This window comes from Alligator sinensis, unplaced genomic scaffold, assembly GCF_000455745.1.
Source record: "Alligator sinensis unplaced genomic scaffold, ASM45574v1 scaffold685_2, whole genome shotgun sequence".
Classification (NCBI taxonomy): Eukaryota; Metazoa; Chordata; order Crocodylia; family Alligatoridae; genus Alligator; species Alligator sinensis.
In genome coordinates, this window is record NW_005842314.1 from 1,359,150 (window position 1) to 1,365,984 (window position 6,835).

A 6,835-nucleotide genomic window follows, 5' to 3' on the forward strand; every position below is an offset into this window, starting at 1 on the left:
GTTATCCTTTTCTAACTCTGATGTTATTTCAATTACATTTCAGTTCAGCCTACTGGACTGTCCTTTTACACCTTCTCTTGCATTATGAAAATTTCTCTACATGTTAAATAAACTATTTCTGTCAAAAAAGGAAAAGTAGGTCAAGTTTCCTATGGCTCCTGGAGTATGGATTCTTAGAAAAACTCTTGTCATTTTTGACAAATAAAATCCCTTTACTTTTCAGTGTAATCCTACTGTAGTCCTAGCAATCAAAAAACTAATAGGACCTTCAAAGATTGTATCTGAACTGGAATTACTTCTTTGTAGCCTATGAACATTTTTCATATTAAAGCAGTGATGTCCATTTCCAATAAACTGCTTGTCATTTTAAGTGACTTTTAAGTCTTTCTATCTTGCAAAAATACAATTGCATTTAGTCCTGATACTTTAGCATGCAGAGAAAGCAATAGAGCAGTTATTAAAAGTTCCATTTCATTAAAAAACAAACCCTAGATTCAAGCCTGAAGCTAAGCAACTGGCAAACTGATGGATATATTCCTAATTCCCCTCTAGCTGTAGAATTAGAATTTCTGAGTTTCTAGCTAGTCGTATGGATTTGGATATAGGCTTAGATGCCCCTAAAACAAATAAGGGAAGAATGAATGGACATGTAGATATGGGGCAGTGGATGGATTAGTGGCGTGATAAAAAAAAAGATACAAAAACACTTGTTTTTACAACACTAACATAATAAAATCACTTTACAAGAGAAAGGGTAAGGATGTGAAAGATCAGCAGTTATAGAAGAATATTTCACAGCAGGAGAGAGGATTCTGGGTTTGGATAAAGATCCAGATTGTGCAGCAGGGTATGCAAGGGATATCAAAGACTAATCCCCACAAAAACTGGGACTACCAAATACCAGCAATTCAAAGTGAACCCCTTTCCCTATCAGGCTTTCATTTTCCCAGCAAATACATGCTTAGCAGAAACTTTCTGTTGAAAAAAAAAAAAGAGTTTTCCACAGAGAAACATTTAGGTGGAACATTTTGGGGCCAGCCCTATTAATTATATCATTGAACCTGATGATGAGACATTTGGAGAGGTTCAGTCACCTGAAAATTATATATTAAATTTGCCAGTTCCTTTAAAAACCAACAAAACAATTACACACTGTTGACTACTTCTATGCATGGAGACACCATAGACAAGGTGAGACAGAATTTTTAAAAAAAGATTGAGCGAATTACACACACACCCAATCACATGAAATTTGCAGGCAATGGGATCTGTTTGAATTTCACATAGCAATTTTTTGGGAATAAAAATGTCTCTCCCACTGAGAAATGTAGACTCCCAGGAGGCTACACTGGAGCCTATTTTTAATGTGGCTATGGTTAGGAATACATAAAAGGACCCTTACTTATCTATATGGGCTCCATGCAGGAAGTACCTCTCATTCTTTTTATACCTTAATACCACAAGAGGAAGCTGAGGCAGAAAGAGAGACAGTGGTTTGCTCAAGGTTACATGGAAAGTCTGAAGAGCAGGCTCCTCTTAAATACAAAGTTTGGGATCCTAATGGACTGCATATCTCACAGTACTGTCCTGTATCAGAGCTGCATCCACCTGTGGCCGAAAGCCCAGCAGCTGTTTGATGCTGCACAGCAATTAAGCACAGGAACATGGAAAAGATGATGTGCCTGGAACAGAATATTTCTATATTCTGCTTTAAAAAAAATCTTACATACTGATCTATTCGGTTGTACTGAGAACATGGAATAGTCTCATCTGTTTTATGTATTAAAAATTAATCTAAGTGGGGTTTTTTTTCTGTACTAGAAAATGACAGATCAGATTCTGACCACATTTACCTTGGTGTAAAGGTGCAGAAACTCCAACAAAGCCACATGAGTTATTTCCAAATTTACACCAGCCTGCTGGAGATTAAATTAAAGGTTGTATGACAGAATCTAAATGCACACTGGCATCTGAAGCATAAAGGGAAACCTTGATAAGCGTTCAGTCCCTGTTCCTGTATAACTATTGGATCTGTTATTGCTTTTCATGTGATTAGGCAATGAAATCAAAAAACCGAAAGAGAACGCCTGCAATCCCGGCTACCCCGACGCTCAATTTATGACTGACTTTTCCCTTCAACTCCTGGGGAAGCTATGATCCCATGGTTCGATACACTGCCAGGTTACAAAGAGCAGGCTCCCAGGTGAGACAGTATGAAGGCTAAATTAGAAATAGTGTCCTGATAGGATACTGCAGTGCAGATCTGACAGTAATTGAAAACTGTGGGGCTCCCAGATATTAAAGGTTGGGGATTTTCTATATCTTTGTGCTATTCACGCATGGGAAAAAGAAAATCTATCTGTGCTTTCAAATGAAACCTGTGGGCTTTTACAACTGAGTGCATCCAACCAGGACAGCAAAACTCACCGGTGGATCATTGGGGCCCTTCCTAGGAGTGAAAATTGATAATGAAATATTTAATTACAGCATGGAGGAGGTGATTTTACTAAAATGAGCTGGGTTACATGATTAATGTTTTCTGATGCAGAGAACACCACGGATGACTTATTTTTTTAAAAAAAGCAAGGATTGCTACACTGACCACCTGCAATGCTGACATTTATTTTTATTACAGACACGAATGGTAAAAATAAGGTTAGCTGTTCTTATATAAGCTGTTCCAGGAGAGAGCCAAAATATCTTTTATGCAAAAGTTCTTGACTCAGGGAACAGTGCCAAACCCCTGATCCTAACAGGTACTGTGCTACTTGCAGGTGCCTGGCACATACCCAGATGATGGATAAAATCTTGGTCCTACTGAAGTTTGTGGGAACTTTGGAAACAGCCTCCAGTCCAAGAATATACAAGCCCGTGAATCAGAGATTTTATCTTGTGGTTAAGGTACTGAGCTGGGAAAAAGGAAAACTTTACAATCAGTTTCTACTTCTGCAGAAGACTCTGGGTGACCTTAGGCAAGTCACCGATCCCTATGCCTCAGTTCTGCATCTATGAATTGGGGATAAATCTTCCTCTTATCCATCTCCTATCTTGGATTAGGCAGTGTGTATGTCCTTCACCATGTCTGCACTGTCACACAAAGTATAGCACAATGGTGCTCTTAACTGAGATAGGGCTTCCAGGCATTAATACAATATGCATAATCAGATACCCAGGGCACTGATACCATGGTAATAAGCACAGTATAGGCAAATTACACAAATTAGAAGAGATAAAAGTGAAATGATTTCAGGAACACATTCCAATTAAAACTAGATGAATTTGCTCTGAATGTTATTGGGCATTTTTTTTTTTTTAAACTAGGCTGATGGAGACATATCTGAAAAAAATATATGGCTACTTTGTTATTCTCTGCCTAAAAGCTATTTTTTTTGCATTAGGAATAAAGGATAGGATTTTTCAAGGCATTTAAGTGAGTTAAGAGCACAAACCCTGGTGATACCCAATGGATTTTTTTATTCTGGAATCTCTTTGGAGATGTTGTACCTGGCTGAAACCCACAATATCTCTATATTTATATTGGTATATCAAAATTGGCTTAAACTATCTAGCTTGAGCACTGATGGAATCAAACCTGTGACAGTACAAGCAGCACAACTGCTTGAGAAGCTGGATAAATTTTTGGATAGTCTACCTACCCTGAGCTCTCTGCTGCTATAACCAGATGAGTAGTTAAAAGCTAGCTTGCGTAAGTCTACATAAGCTGAAGTCACTACCGTTCTACTAAATTATCAACCAAGACCATCTCACCAGAAGCTAGCAACTCATTTGAGAGATTGAACACTACACCAACCTGGACTCTAGTCATCCTGGCCAGCTGCTACCGTAAGCCTATCTATTTGTAATTACAACCAGTCCCTACTTCACTAATGTTATTTTTGGAGTGACAAATTTACAATTTCTCTCACATGACCTCACCACAGTTATTTTGACTCACAGCATTAGTCGAGAACAAAACAAAGGGATATTTTAGTGCTAGTTAATTTTTAGTACTACATATGAATGCAGAGACAATTTTATCAATAATCCATTTTCTTTCGTTCTCTGCAATACAACATGATGCACATTCAGAACACAGAGTCCAAATACAATGTAATGGGGTTTGAATTATTAGATTCTGTAATTGAACTTACTGTGTAAATCAATAACATTTCATTTCTTTAAAAAGGCTGGCAATAGCATTTTAAAATTTGAGATGAGCTAGCTAAATTATTCTCAGATTTACATATGCATATGTGGATTTAACATTTACTTTGATGTTAAGAATCAAGGAACTAATTCATTTTATTCTTTATATCTTTTTTTCATTTTTGCTAGTTAAGCTGAATGAAAAACTTTGCCAACTAATATATGACAGTTACTGAATATATATTTTAACTGTTTTACATAATACAAGAGAGCTGTTTTATGATGATCCTGGTCAAATAAGATGATTAAACTCAATATTTCATATTTCCAGCTAATACTTCAATGCACACAGAGCTTTAGATGCAATGTAGCAAAAAGGGTAATATTTCTTGTACCTGAATCTACTGATTGACTCAAGGCTAGATCTCCATCTGTGGTATTTTAGTGCAGCTCTTTACTTAAATAACTCTATGTCACTTTATGCTGCTGTTACTATATGATCCGAGTTACCCTTCAGCTTCAGTTTATTTATCTCCACAACAAACTGTGAGGTAGGAGATTATTGTTAGCTCTGTTTGACACGGGGCTGACAGAGACAGTCTTAGGTCTGTTCTGCATTTCAGTTTCTTGCTGGCATAACTATTATGGGAGCAGACAGAAGTTACATTTATTGCAAGATCAGCCTCTTGAAGGAACTATACAGCCATGCCCTAACAGAAGTGCACAGCTGCAGAGCACTTTAAAAGTGCAAACCCCAGACAGAGCTCCCCTCCCCTCCCCTCCCTGCCCCCCGCTCCCATACTGAAGGTAGCACCACAGCTGGAGGAGTAGGGGCTAAGGGAGAGTGGCTGCAGACATGCAGCTCAGTCCAAAGTGGAACTCGATCCCTTAACCCGCCAGACCCAAAAGCAAATGTCTGTTGGGTGGGGGGGAATGCTGTAACTAATGGTACTTCCTGCAAAGCACCATGACTTACAGAAGGGAGCTGCATGTCTGTCAGCACCCTATATTGATCAAGGGCATGGACAGAGGTGATCTCAAATTGATCTCTACTTGCAGAAGCCTCTACTAGAGACATACTAGATAGGTCTACAGTACAATCTACAATGTAGTCAAAACATTACTGAACTGGCTTTAAGGAAGAAGCCAGCTAAATTAGCCCAGGCAGAACTCCATGTATCTACTGCTTGGCAATTTCTGGTGCTCAAGTTGGTCCTCTCGTCTCTATCATTCACTGCTACCTGTAGTGTATCCAGTTCGTGTAGCAGAATATACTTCCACAGCAATGCAATTTACATCACTCAGAGTGACTTTACTCTACTATTATAAGATACAGCTTTGCAATCTTTGCTGCATCTGCACCAAGCAAGATTTGACAGCACAGAGTACCAATATTACCACGTAGGTCAAGTCCTTCTAGTGTAGTAAAAGTAGCTGGCCCAAAGTTCCAGGAGGGAATTGAACCCATATTTCTAGAAAACTTCTACCCATGAACCATATTTCTTCCGTACTTACAGACCCACTTTTGAAAGCTTGAGAGTTAAAATGGTGAATAGGCGATTTGTTAGACTTCTCACTAGGAAGTAGCATTGACTCAGTGACAGGAAAGAAAACAAAATTAGATCCTAAAAAATCAAAAACTTAACGAACATGATGTCATTCCAAAATCTAGTGGTTAAATGGTAGGGAAATATTAAATGATAGAACATAAGAGCTGACATTTACTGGGTCAGACCATAAGTGCACAATAACTCCCAGATCTCTTTCCTGAATTATAACAGCTAATATGACACCTTCACAGTCTAGGTTTAAGTTTGCATTATTTCTGACTATGTTCAGCAATTTACACTTATCTACACTGAATTTCTTCTACCATTTAGTTGCCCATTCACTCAATAGTGCCTGATTCTTCTGTAGTTCCTTGCAGTCCACCATGATCTTTACCACTGTGAAGAATTTTGTGTGATCAGCAAATTGGCCACCTTGCTACTCACCCCCTTTTCCAAATCATTTATGGATATGTTAAACAGTACTGATCCCAATACAGATCCCTGAGGAACCCTGCTATTTACTATTTTCCAACCCCAAAATTGACCATTTATACTCACAATCTTTGTTTTCTATATTTAAGCTTATTTCGAATCTGTGAATGGATGTTCCCTGTAATTCCAGGAGTGCCCAACTTCATTAACAGCCTCTGATGGTGTAGCAAAACCACCGTTTTTCTTTTTTTATTTATTTTAAAATGCATTCCCTCCCCTTTCCCCAACCATTTCTGACTTTTTCTCTCCCTCTCTATTCCCTATAGATAAGTATAAGTGAGCTCAGACTTAGGATAAGCTTTAACATTTTTATTTTGGTAGCAAGTTTTTGGTTTTGGATATCCACTGTTTTATATTGTATTATTATTAGGTTTGTATTGATTCTTACTGTTGTATATTGCATTATTACCATTTTTGTATTGATTTTTATTGTTTCATATGGATATTGTATGGTTTAGGCCTGTGTTTCTAAGTGAACCAAAGTCATGTTAAGTTTCCATTTTATATGTCAAGCCTCCATCTTGTGTCCTCTGCCTGGGCATCCTATGTTGCAACTGTATGAGTCACGTACCCCTCCCATGTAAATTGGTTCCTGGATGAATAAGAATGATTGGGAACGACTGAAATACAATGGTAGTACACCTCTA